The sequence below is a fragment of the Eupeodes corollae genome, chromosome 1, assembly GCF_945859685.1.
Source record: "Eupeodes corollae chromosome 1, idEupCoro1.1, whole genome shotgun sequence".
Classification (NCBI taxonomy): domain Eukaryota; kingdom Metazoa; phylum Arthropoda; class Insecta; order Diptera; family Syrphidae; genus Eupeodes; species Eupeodes corollae.
Genome location: NC_079147.1, coordinates 134135551 through 134150244, shown reverse-complemented (window position 1 = coordinate 134150244; position 14694 = coordinate 134135551). Strand labels below are relative to the sequence as shown.

The 14694-nt window shown below is 29.7% G+C and overlaps 1 protein-coding gene across 1 annotated transcript in view; it reads left to right on the top strand.

The window, feature by feature from the left end:
* The first annotated feature begins 415 nt into the window (after positions 1–415).
* LOC129939863 (neuroligin-4, Y-linked) overlaps positions 416–14694 on the top strand; it is a 286993-nt gene continuing 272714 nt past the window's right edge. Inside the window, exon 1 of the mRNA XM_056048040.1 lies at positions 416–2138. The gene's annotated coding sequence lies outside the window, so the exon portion shown is untranslated. The remainder of the gene's footprint in view (positions 2139–14694) is intronic.

Here is a 14694-nt window from a genome sequence, read left to right as displayed (position 1 = left end):
CGATGTTTTATACTGGCTTTACTCATCTCAAGCGTCCTAAGTATGAAGCAATTTAAAATCTGTAATTATGACCTAGATGATTAATTTTCTTAAGAGCAGTTTTACATTTAGTCAACAAGAAAAACAAAATAATGAAAATTCTATAAAAAGCTTAATTTTTGATGTTCTCCTTTTCCATAGACACGCGCATTGTGTGCATATTCTCATCTCATAGCTCCTTAAAGACCTTACTCCATGACGAGTAAGTTTAAGTTTCATTATTTGCTCACTATATCACATATTCTATAGAAATCCTGTCGCTGCAATCGCATTGAAGAATTCGTACACACACGGTTTATCACGGTGAGAAGATTATTCTCCAAGTGATTCCAAAAAATTGAAACATTAGATCTGACGTCAGTTGAAGTTCGATATTTGTAATGATTGGTACTAAGACAACCCATAAATCTCGGTTAATTCATTCGGTTTTGTTTTTATTTAATTTTCCTGCACTAATCAACATATTTTTCAATTTTCAATTTATAACCCCAACCCCGCGATTTTAAATTGTTGTGTGCGTATTAATCATTATATTTCTGAATGGGATATTCGAAATTGTGTGTTGCTGTTTTGGATGTTAGATCCATTCGTGTGTTTTCATCGGCTATAAAATTCTCATATTCAGATACAAGAAGCAAAACCAAGCTTCTGCCATAGTTAACTGTCTTTTATAACTACAGTAACTAGCTTAACAAAGTTTAAGTGCTTAATTTGTGTTACACTCTGAAGTCTGAAGAACCTTATGTTGGTGTAGTATACTCTCTCGTCTTGCGGAAAGTGAAAATACATAATAAAGCTATCGCATGCCTTCCGTTGTCGTCGTCGTCCTCGTCTTTGAAAAAAAAATAATAAACTCCCAAGGCACAAAACAAATAGCTTCCTATATAGATTAATTTGAGAAGCATCCTTCCTTTCTCGCAACTCGACATCGTACGTGTTTATGCTTCCTTCCTTACGTTGTCGTCGTCGCGCGATTCGTTCGTCTCAACTTAACTCAACTCAAGGATACCACCACTTACATTCATCATCACAGCTCTTGTTATAATAAAATTAAAAGGAAAAATAAAAATACACATTCGCACACAAAATAAAATAAAACGGATTACGCAATTAAAAATAAAATTAACATCTTTTCTGTGTATATCCTTCGGTATTCTCAACACTGAAACACTTAACTCAATTAGGATTAGAAATAAATGCAAATGAAAGAAATATGAAATTAGAAATTGTTATAAGAGTATGAAATAAAATATAACTCAATTAATTAATCCTTATTCAGTCTGGTTCAATTATTTGTTTTCTACGACTTGCTGTTATATTTTTTTGCAAGTTTAAAAACGTATCTAAGTCAAGTTTGTCATTAGCAATATTAGAATGTACTTGCACTCTTTACCATGACCCTTGACACGGATTATAGTGCAGAAGCAGTATGCGGTAAAGTGCATCAAATCAATCTTTTTCCTGAGCAATCCGGAGAAATGTTTTAATTAGTTTAAATTTAACCAATTCGCCATCAGGTGAAAATTGTGTGTGATTTATCAAATGATTCTCTGTGTATCGAATGATTACGAAAGAGCATTTGTAATGGCTTACATTTTTAGGTTGTGATGTTATTTAAGTTTCGATTGTAATTATTTGTTTGGAATATCGTTGAAATTGTTTGTTTTTTTTTGTTGGCAATTTGTCGTGATTTATGATGATTTCACAACGTGTGTTTGATTGAAGTTATACAAATTGATCGAATTCACAATAAAATACCGGTTACAAATTGCTATAACTTAATGTCAAAATTAATCTATTAAAACACCAAGTTTGCATGTGTAAAAGTGATACAAAATTTACTAGTGCTCAAACAAAACAAGAAATAGTACAAAAATAACAAAGAAATCAATTAAAAATAATGATTATAAGTGATGATAAATAAGTGTTCGTGACTTAGAAAAGGATATAAAATAAATACAAGAATACAGCACATCATATATCCTTTTTTTTTCATATTCAACATATTTTAACTACTGTAAGAAAATATATAATTGATAAGTTCCCTGTGGCACGCTGTGGCAATACGTGGATACATAATTAAGGATATTTTCTTTATGGTGAGTTCATACCGAAATCAATTGATTTTAGAGGAAATATTGGTTTGGTTTATTCCGAAGTTTTTCTCTTGGTTTAGGAAAGAATTATTGAAATGCAGACAAATGGATGGAATAAAATAAAATTCAATTCAAAACTAAAAAGATTTATTTTAAATTCTGTTGAGTCTGATTTTTTACCTATCTACTGTCAAAAAAAATTTGGAGCAATTACAAGAAGAAATATGGAAATTATGCTACCAAATACACCATATTCTGAAATTTTCTTATAGTAAATGAACCCAAATATAAACAGTCAAATAAAACAGAATTAGTAGTCCAGAAGCAAATTTTGGGAGCAAAGTGATATGCAACATTTTATTAAATACAACTGTATGGAAGGTTTTATTCGGGTCAGGTTTAAAACTAAAACTTCTATACATCGGATAAGGCTTAAAAATGTTCAATATCTCAATTTTAGTTCCAGAAGATCTGATAAGCTGTACTTTTTCTGTTTTAACATTCTTGAAACATGACATTTTGAAATCTAATTTCGAATCCATTTCATGAATTACTGAAGTATTGGGAGTTCTTATCAAAAATCTCAGCCTTTGTGAAAGATTGTACATTTTTAAAAGTATCATTGATTGTAAATTTTCAAAAATATCTTATATTTTGTTGGAAAAAAATTAATTTATCCTTAATTTGAATTGAATTCATGTCATCAAAAATCTTCTGAAAATGTAAGAAGATTGTTGAATTATTGTATTTGAATTTCAAAAAAATTGTTTAAAAAATTCTCCAAAGAAAAATCAATCCCAAAAATAACATTTGTTGGTATTCTATATAAATTTCAGTGAGAAATTGCCAACAAAACGATCCGAAGTAGCCAGATTTTTGTATTTAAAAATTGGTACAACTGAAAGAATAACTGTCAAAATAATAATGAAAAAACACACAAATAGAAGAAAGTTTTGTGAGGGGGTTTGTTCGTAGATAACTACATTCTTTATATATCTGAATCGAGTTGAAATTAGCTTGATTCGCCTCGATTCCGGTCGAGGATCGGAGTCAAGTCAAAATTTGCAAAGAAAAACCTGTGTGGACGAGTTGGTTTTACAGAAAATGAGTTATGTTTATTTGCATGTTTGTAAAATTGGAGTAGGTAGCATATTCTTATATGGTGCTAAACTATTCAGTTTTTCATTGTTTAACACTTATCAAACTATCTTACTTGGACTTCATACAAACATCGAAAAACCACTTGCATTTTAGAAAGTGCTTAAACTTAATCATTTTTAAGTCTTCTTCTGCGGTGGAAACACCATAAACATTTATTTAATCTAAACTAAGATAAATCTTAAGTGGAAACATAGAAAATATAAATATCTTTTCTATTGTTTTCTCTTGCAAAATAAGCCCATTTAGTCTATTTTCACTAACAAAACTGAATAATATCAACAGTAATAGATTGATTTTTTTCCCCAATGGAAAGCACACATGATTCCGAATGCACAACTACTCAACGAACGCAGCCATAGATATCCAAATGCAATATCAATCGTGCCAACATTTGAAAACGAAATCACATAAGATCCATTCGAGACTCGTATAAATGTCAAAAAACATCCATAGTAAGATTCTACTCTAATTTTTATCGGTGTTATTCATACTGTGGATATTGTTTTTGTTATTCGTGTAAAATCCTATAATATTATGCATAGATTTTCAAACAAAACACGGGTATAATTTACGGTACATTCATAGTATTTAACGATTTCTGTAATAGATTTTTTAAAACAGTCCGTGGACTAAGATGATATGAGTCTTCGTCATCTACAGGAAATGTTGCCCTAATCGAAATTCTGTATTATGTTGTATGATACTGCATTTCAAAATACTGTATTTAATACTGGAAGTTTTGACAGATCCATTTATTTTTGTGCAGTTGTTTATATAATTGTTGACTTTTTTAAACTATAAAACCGATTTTTATTTTGCAGCCTGTTTATCAACATTTTTTAATACAGAATTTTGGATATACAGAATATTGAAATAAAGTATTTTCAGACGCAGTATTTTGATTATACAATAATTTGTACATACAGTATTTTGAAATACACATGATTAACCATACTGTATTATGACCATACAGTATAATACAGAATTTTGACTAGTATTTCAATACAGTGTTATGATCCATACAGTATTTTGACTCCAACCTGAAAATGTGCATGTTCTAATAATTTATAAATATCACTTCTAAGGTAGCTTAGGGCTCTAGATTACTATAATAACTATAGACCTTAAGCTGGCAGAAAATTTTGTTAGTGGAGTATAACCAAATTCCTTGATGTAAATGTGTAGTTATGTTTAGATTCAACCGTCTGGCTGGTTTATTTTTTAGTTGTGGTATGGCATAAGCGTTCGAAAATGGTCATTTTTCCGATTTTGAGGTCGAAATAATAACCACATGAACATCAGAAAAACAATCCCTGATTACAATAATGTGTGTTCAAGCCGTTTTACTTTAAGTCTTCTGTGCTTGCCAAACGCATTATTAAATTTTTCAAATGCATTTTCAACTTAAAACCCTGATAACTTTGTCAGTATAAACATAAAAATAATATACCAAATTATCGAAAAATATCCCCTGAGTACAAAAATGTATGTTTAAGAGTTTTATTTAAAGGCTTCTCCTTGCCAGAGGCATTTAAAACTTTTTCAAGTGCATTTTAAACCCAAAACCCCCATAATGTTCGTCCTATAACGTGTAACCAAAAAAAATGACACACCAACTGCCCTTTAAGTAAATGAAGCACGATATGAGTTGCAAAACTTCTTATAAGCCTTAAGTAAATTATATACTTAATCATTTAATCTGTTGGTTTTGAGGAAGTTTATTGGCGCCAAGTAGAAGCGTTTTACTGAAACAAATAAATCGCTTCAACTATAAATGCCAAATTTGCAAAAAGGCGACAATAGATAGCAGGCATACAGCTTTCTCCATTTCACTGTGGCTGTGGACAACGTAGGATAACATTATAAAACTTAAATAGTTAAATGAACTTCCGGTTCCAGAAACCATTTAAAAGACTGTAAACGAAAATGAAAGTGAAGGTATTGATAATCTTTTATTCGTAAATCCGATGAATGATTTTTCTATTAAATCATTTTTCAAATAAAATGTTTGATTTTCATTCAATTTGATGATGTTATGTGATTTTTGTATTCATTGGTTATGCCTTAAATTAAAGATGCATTACAAAGATCATGTAAGATGCTTATTCTAATGAGGAAAAGTTTTCTGATGTAGCAAAAACGTGTGTGGGGTTTTATGTTGAAAAACGCATTTTAAAAACTATTAAAAGGCGTCTGGCAAGTAGAAGTCTAAGAGTAAAACATCTTGGATACACGTTTTTGTAAGCTGGTTTTTTGATGTATCCCTTATGTGGTTACGATTTCGACCTTATATCGGAAAAATTACCATTTTTAACGCTTAACCCTGACCCTGGCTGTAAGACGGTTGAGTTTGATATAATGGTGCGTATATAAACACATTCACATCAAAGAGTTTTGAATATGAATTACTCTCAAAATTTACTATCAACTTAAGGTACCTTATAAGTGCACTTTTTTGCTTATTTAACATACCCCTTACATTATTTCGAAATCTTACAAATCCTGTAGATGACGAAGAAGCATTTCAGTTGAAATTTTAGAATTGAAGGCCATTCAATCCAAAAACTGTTTTTCAAAAAACATTACGGACAACATTAAGAATGTACTATATGTATACTTCTACATGTTTTTGGAATTTTTTATTTTTCTTGGAGATTGGTAAGTGCAAACAAGTTTGTGGTAAGCTTGAGTTAAAATCCGAATTCAGGATTACTGACATGTCATTTAAAAAAAAAAACATATTACATTTTGCGAGATAATCTAAATTGGCCAAGTAGTTTTTTTTTTAATTTACGATGCTTTTGAGTCTTTACAATTTTCACGGATTATTTTAGATTTTTGATAAGACTATTCTATAAAGCTCCGTATGTAAATATTTCCAAAAAATTCGCGATTCAAAGATGTTAAAACAGAAGAATCACAACTTATCAGATTTTCGGCAACTAAAATTGGGATGTTGGAAAGTTTTAAACTTGTTTGGAAGAAAATCATTTGTGATTTTGTGTTCAAAACTAAAATTACTTGAAAACCTAAAACTAATTTTCTGTTTCTTGGATTGAGATTGAATGTTTCCGACCAATTTTGAGAAGAAATTTAATTTATTTTTACATTACCTGAAGTTGTTAAGTCAGAAAATAAAAGCTTTAAAAGAAAGGTCATATTATTGGAATAACGTAAAATAAAAAATTTCAACTGAACAACAGTATACGAACGCAATGAAAATCAGACAAATAATGTTTTAAGTATTTGTTATCAACTAAAATTGTTTTAAAAAAACATTAAATCGAGTTTATAAAATCCCATAAAAGCCTTTAACACAAATAAACAAGACGCGACGGATTATTTGAACTAAAAAACATTTCATATGATCTCTAGAAGATTCTGTGAAATATTTGTGTTTGTGGAATTTTATATTTTTCAAGGGGAAACCATGTTAGTTTATGGTTTATGAATAGGATTTTGTAAGTATTTATGAATCTTTTGTAGCATATCCAAAATCCAAAACATTTTAGGACCATTAAAGATCAAGTTTTAAGGAGTTCAACAAATACTTTGGGTATAATTATATAAAAAGAGAGACTCAATGTACAGGGTCTGAAAAGATCTGCCAGGACTTTAAAAAAAACGCACATAATACAATTTTATCCTTAAAATGGCTTAAACTAAAAACTTTTCACTCATATATTTATATTTTTCGATTTTGACTTTATTAAATGTGCTGCAAGGTACTGGTATGTAGAGAGCCTTACAGTAGCCCAAGCTCTCATGTATTCGTTTTTCTTCTTAATTAAAAATTTAAGACCAAAAAAAGATCAAAAACGAAAAATTATTCTTTTGAATAAAAAGAAATAAGCTTCATTGATTTAAAAATAAAATAAATTAGTTGGCGCAACAGTCCGTAGAGAACCAGGGCCTAGTGACTTGCAACTCTCATCCATTCCTGTGTGCGGGTAATTGTAGGAATGGAGGGGTCCTACAGTTTATATACCGAATCCGAACGGCTAATTTGAGAAAGCACTTTTCATGACAAGAATTAATCTTGGAGAATTTGTCAATTCCTCGCAAGAGGCAGTACCTGCGAAAAAAAACTTTAGGTGGTAGACTTCTCCCATGACAGTCCAACGCAGTGATGGGACTTCTACCACTTAAGTGGTATTTCTACCATTTTTTTAGGTTTCTGAACTCCTCCAACTCAAAACGTACCACCTTTTACTATTCGCTGGTTATACAAATAATTTTTCTATTAAATCATTGTATTGCTGTATTGACATATTGTATTGCTGTATGGACACATGTTTTTACTTCTGTCATAGATCAAAAAAATAAAATCATTTCATAAACTTTCAGAAGGCACTTGGTGCCGATGAACATCAAATTTAAAAAGTTTGTCAAACTCAGTGGCTCTCTTTAGAAATGGTATATAGAGCAGTGGAATCCCTTATTTGATTTTTTTTTCATTGTAAGTTCATTTGAGATCCTAAAGCTAGCAGTATTTTCAATAGGGATTTAATTTTCGAAAACCTGTCATTGTACATGTTACAACTTTGTTGTTTACCACATAGTAGCGCAGCAGCTAAACATTAATTCTTACAACTCAATACTATGAAAATAGGACAAAAGAAAAAAACTGAACACAACTGTACTCAACATTTTAGTTAGAAGAGAAATTTTGGGCAACGGGAACATTTTGATCCTCCAGAGGTGTTGGTTAAATCGGCTTCGAAATACCAATTCAAAGATGGTTCTTATATAAAATAATTATTTTATCGGTTGTGAGCAAGATATGTGATTATAAAACTAATTGGAATGGACTGATTTTGTTTTGTTTTTTTTTTACCACGCTTCTACCAACTTTTTGTTGGGATATTTACCACCACTTTGATTTTTCTAAGTGCCATCACTGGTCCAACGCACTAACCATCAGGCCACGGGTACTTCTTTCTTCATTGATTTACTTTCTCTTAAAATTTGGATATACGAGTAGATATGTTAAAGTGCACACAAATAACCTGATTTAAGTTTTATGTTCATAAGTTTGAAATATCTCGCTATGTAAACGCGTTAGAAGTGAAACTCCTTGAGGTTTTACTTTAAGATTAAATTTATTCAGATGATGAAACGTGTATTTCATAATTTTTACACTTACAAAACGTAAAACTACAGAATAATATGGATGAGCAAAAAACAATGTTATCTACTGCTACAACGATGCCGAACGAAAGAGCAGCTAAAATTGTCCTAAACTGGAACGTATTTCCTGTAGGATGACATTATATTAGATTTTCTAAAAATATCAATACAAATCAGTCATAGAATAAATATACATACTCATAAGTACTAATTTCGTGAAATAAGTGCTTGAAGATCCAACAGGCCATTTTATACTTGCGATTGGTCGCATTGGTAGAATTCTGCAATTCGAAGAGGAATATTCTTAAAATTAACTATGTCTGAAAATCTTATAACAAGGATGGCCCCAGAAGATTTAAAAAGTTTGATATTAAATCTATTTTGGATCCAATCTACTTCCAGAAGTCCCAAACTTTTAATGCACACTAAAAAATTAAAATGGAGCTTGAAATGAGTTTTGTAAATTGCAAAATAGTGTACACACTTTTTTCAGAGGCAACTTGAGTTCAAATAGAGCAAATCCAAAATAGTCGCTTTAATTTGCTATTTTTTCAGACCTCGAACACAAATCCAAAATATTCCATCTTATGTTTTAATGGAATGTTCACATTTTTATGGAATGGACTCAAAAATCTTTGATAAAATCAAGCTCAAAATTTAAATAGCTTTTAGCTGTTCGAATTAATGTGTTTGGTCAAAGACAGTTCAGTTAATTGATAATATTACTTAATAACTAACGCTTCAATTTATTGAAAGGTTGACTGTTATACCTTAATAGTTTTTATAGTTTTATGGAACTTTGTGCAGGTTCAGGCAACATAAAGGACTTGAAATTAGGCAAGTTAGGAAAGTTGACTCGAAATTTAGAGACAATCTTCCTAACTTTCCAGTCAAGTCTTCTTCTGTCAAAATGATCATGTTTTTTCATTAAACACAAAGCTTTATATTTATTTATTTTGTGCAAAACTTAATGCTTTCTGTATAAGGTTTCCTTGTCAATGTGGAAAAGATATAAGTTATACAAAATCCAAATCGTGACTTACTTTTAGCTTGCTTGAGGAGTGTTTTGTAGACAATAATATTTTTAGTTGTTTTTGTACTATAAACTTGCAGTATATGATTGTGAAGAAAGGTTCTGAATTTGAAATTCATGACACTTGAAAATCTAACTAGTTGCCTTGGTCAAAATGTACGTTCAAAGAATGCAGTTGACTGCAAATGAACAGCAAAAATTTGAAAATTGAACATACATTTGTTTTAGGACTACAACGCATCTAATTTAAATAAATTTTGACTTGGAATAAAAGTTGCAATATTTCGTGATAAGGGAATATATCCAAAAAGTTTGAGAAAAATGCGGAGTTTGTAACCTTTTGTTTTAATGTTTTAATATTGAAGAAAAGTTAACAAATGTTAACAAAAAAGCAAATAAGAGCCCAGAGCGAACTTAATTTTTCACATTTTGAAACTCCTCTTTTTTTCAAATTTGACTGATTTTTGGAATTAAAAATGTTGGCGACATATCACAACATTAAACTACATTAATTAAAAATAAAAAGAAGCTGTCGTCTGCCGTCTGTCGATTTGTCTTCCTTTAAATTTTAACAAAATATTCATACAAATGTTTTGAGTGAGATAAATAATTTGAAGTCAATATTTTGATTCTTTTCTTGCTCATTTTGAAGCTTTTAATTTTGAAACTGATTTTATTTTTTTAACAGAAATTTGGTTGTATGACTACGAGCTTTCAGACTACAATATAGCTGGTTATGTATTATATGGCGACTGTAATAATATTCATAGAGTGCAGGTGGCGTTGCAGTGTTTATCAAAGACACATTTGAATGTGAAGTTGTTTTTTATAATCAAAGTAAATTGTTTTTTTCAAAACGAAAAATTTTGTTTTGTATGTTTGCATCGCTTACATGAAACAGGCTTAAATATTTTTTTTTTCAACAATTAGAAAATCATGTAAAGAATATAAACACAACAAATCTCATTTTATTAGGAGTTTTTAACATAGACATTCTTGTAAATAATACAGATTCGGACAATTACTTAATGCTTATGTCTTCTTATGGGTTATAAATGAACCTACGCGAATCACAAATACTTCCTAAAATTGTATCGATCACATATTTTTAAGATTGTAAAATATTTGGTTTGATGGGTTATTAAGTCAAGTAATCGATTTCAAGATTACAGACCATTGCATGATAACCTTAAAATTAAAACGATTAATTTAGAAAAACGTTTAAAAAAAATATTCCATTCCAACTAAAACAAGCTGTCAATTTTCCAACTCTTTTGGAGGCATTAACAAACAAAAGTTCGAATTTTGGGATCAATTTTACAATGCAACTAATCCTTCGCATGCGTATGACTTATTTATATGCATTCTTAAATCACATATTAATGAATCAACCTCTTTTCGTACTAATCTTCACAATGTAGGAATGTAAACGGCATCCACAAAATCAGAATCTGAAAAAATACTACTCTAAACTTAGTGAAAATGTAAAAACAAAACAAATAGAAATTAGTCGTGATAATTTCTACTCTAGTAAGCTTGAATCCTGTAGAGGAAATATTAAGGAAGAATTTAAAGTGGTTGATTTTATCTTAAACAAACAAAAAAATAATGATTCCATACAAAAAATAAAAATTAATAATGAAGTTATAACTAATCCATTTAATATCGTTAGAATTTTAATAGATACTTTACTTCCGTCGCATCAAATTTAAAACCTTGTCCAACTTTTAATAATAATTTTAACTGTGATATGTATCCATATTTGGTAGCGTTTACATCTTACGAAAAATAGAAAAAAATAATGTCTCTCGATAACAAATGCACCAGTACATCTTATGATATAACCAATTGCCTGCTTAAGCGAAGTGCCTTCTATATAGTTGACGTGATTTGCTTCATATTCAATGAGAGTATTACCATCGTTCTCTAAACTTTTGAAGAACTCATAAAGGATCGTATGGTGTTTTGTTTTAGACAAAAATGAGTTTTTCAGCAACGACACATTTGGTTTTCGTGAAGGTAGGGGTACTGACGATGGGATATTAAAGTTTTGCAGTGAGGTAAGTGAAGGTTCTAACAACAATAAAAGTGTTCTAGCGTTGTTTATTGATCTGACCAAAGCATTTGATTTGGTTAATCATCATATCCTTTTAAGAAAAATTTATAAAGCTGGATTTAGAGATCCGGGTTTCGATTGGTTTGCTTCCTATTATCCGCAAGACATCAAAGAGTTGGAATCGATGGAATATTTAGCGACGTTCAGGAGCTTATTACCGGTGTTCCTCAAGGATCTGTGCTAGGTCCAATATTGTTTTTGATATACATAAACTCTGTCTTCAAACAATCATTATTTAGCAAAATAACAGCGTTCGCTGATGATATAGCTGTGACATATGTTAACAATTCGCTATTTGAAATGTACGCTATGTTACAAAAAGATTTGAATGTACTTAAACAATGGTTTTCTAGGCATGAGCTCATTTCAAGAGAAAGAAAATAAAAATAATAGTCTCCAATTCAAAACAAACAGTTCTTATCTTGGACTGTAATGTTATCTTCCATTCAGGAACATGTAAGAAACTTACATTCTTGTGGAAAATCCAGCTTCGAACATACGACTCCTTGTTCCAATGATTGTTTTAAAATCGAATTCGTTAAAAATTTTAAATATTTAGGTGTTACAATTGACAAACATTTAAATTGGAAACAACATACTGCGAAACTAAAAAATACTTAATGTCCGTAACACGTAAAATGTTCTCATTAAAACGAACTTGTACAACAAATCTATTAACAAAAATATACTTTGGGCTCGTTCATTCTAAGCTACAGTATGGAATAACTAGTTGGGGAGGTGCATATCAAAACACGCTTCATCCCATAATTAGATCGCAGAAACATATTGTTCGAATCATTTGTAAGACATCAAGGTTAACGAGTAGTTAGAATTTATTTCAAGATCGTCGTATCTTGCCATTGAAACACCTTTGTGTATATAAAGTTTTTAAAGTTTATTTCATGAGAAGTGGATACAGGCAGGTACTCAAATACTCAAATACACATAGCTTAAGAATTAATACTCTATTTTTAGTTAATATACCAATACGTAATAGAATTCAGTTCTCAAATTTTTACATTGCAACAGTTCCTAAACTTTTTAATCAATAGCCTTTTGAAACCAAAAAACTTCATTATCCTAATTTATTTTTAAAAAGATGGCTCTTTGAAATGAACAGTTCCATGGTCAAAAATCTGTTTTCAATTATAGCATAACTTTTTAGTTTTATATTTACTTTTCTTTTCAAATTTTGTTTTACTTCATTTAATAATTATTATTTTTTAAAGTTTTTGCTATTTGCATGTAACAAAGTACCCCAAATATTCATTGCTTTTATACAAATGGTTTATATTTCCTGATATGGTTTATTTGCCTCTAGTTTTCAATTATATAATGATACCTAATATTTTTTTCTAAATAAATATTAATGTTAACATTATTAAAATTGTACATAGAGAATGGAATGAAAATAAATAATTAATAATAGTATAAAAATTCTTTGTTCTCCTAATATTTCAGCCGAAAACCATTCCTTATTAGTTGTTTTTTTTTCTAGAATTATGTGTTTTTTCTAAAATATGATATAAAATTGACCAAGAGATTTTTAGTCGAAAATCAATTTTTAGCAGCATTTCTTGAAATTTTATATTTATTATGTCAACGAATACTTATCGGTTTTTTATAAGAAAATTTAGCACAGAATGAAATCATTTTGAAGTATTATCATTTATTCACAAGACGTCGAGAATCGAATTTCAGTTTTAGCAATTTTGCGTACTATTTTTGTAAATTTTAATTTTTATGAAAAAAACTGATTGTTAGATTTTTATAAAAAATGTGTTGAATGTCGACAACAATATTTTCTATGAGATAAAATTAGATTAACCAAAAATAGATTTTTAAATCAAACTGTTATGCAAAACGTTGGTCATTTTTAGTTTAACTTTAAGAAAAATTTAACTAACAACTTTTTAAACAAAACACGAAAACCTTCAAACAAAACAAAAACTGATAAGAACTCAAGTATTCGAAAAACAAAGAAAGTTATTGACTTAAAATTATTTATCTCACACAAAATATTTTTATGAATATTTTTTTAAAGTCTTAAGAAAGATAAATCGACAGACTGGATGGGAAGTTATCAGTAAGGGTCACATGCCATCTTCTTATTTGTTTAAATTCATATTCTTGCCCCATTTGTTTAATTTAAAGCTTAGAAACAAAGTATAAGAAAATTATATAGAGCAAATAGTCTCCGCAGCTAGGCTCTTACCTTTTTTGTATTAGCTTGCAATTTAAATTACGTGTTAATACATAATAATAATAATAATAATAATAAAAAAAATAATAATAATAAGAAGAAAATTATAAAAACAGTAGAAACACATACAAAAGTTTAATTGATTAGTCAATCATGTTGTTTTCTTTGTAATCTCATCATTCCAATTGCAATGCTCTACAATATGATTGACTGTTGAAACCTCCTTAAATTTTAAAGAATCTTAAAGGAATTGCACAGACACATACAGATACAGATAAGTTCTGCATTCGAGTTTAATAATCAATATCCCAATAAGGCTGTAAAATTGAAAATTAATTAATGCGGACAGCATTTACATACATGCATGGCAAAGTGTATCCTGCGATCGAAAAGCCATACATACATGTGCAAACAGAGAACACACAGAAGTAAGAGTCGAAATATGAGGTGGCTCTAAAGCTAGTAACTTTATTGATGCGTTTCATGCCTATATATCTACGCGCACATAGATATTTACATTGTTCATACGTAAACAGGAGACGATACACTCGAACATGCATGGCGGTTTATGTATGTATGTATGTATCGTGTTGACAAACTGCTATATATGTAGATGCCGGCCGTATGCCGTACTCATATGTGGCCTTTTAGTAGAAAATGTTTGCTTGCAAAATGATTAAAAGACATAAAGGCGCCATTATTTCAGATCAGATACCTACTTTTGGACGCGTTTCCACAATTTTATGACCGATAATAAATTTTTCTTGGAGCACAAAGTCCACATTCAATTCATGGTTCACGCGTTGTCGAAACAAAAGCTTTTCGTCCATGCACTTGTGTTAAAACAGAAATTGTGTCGACTTTATAGGTACAAGAAATTTTATTAAAAAACAACAAAATAGTAAATATGTATATT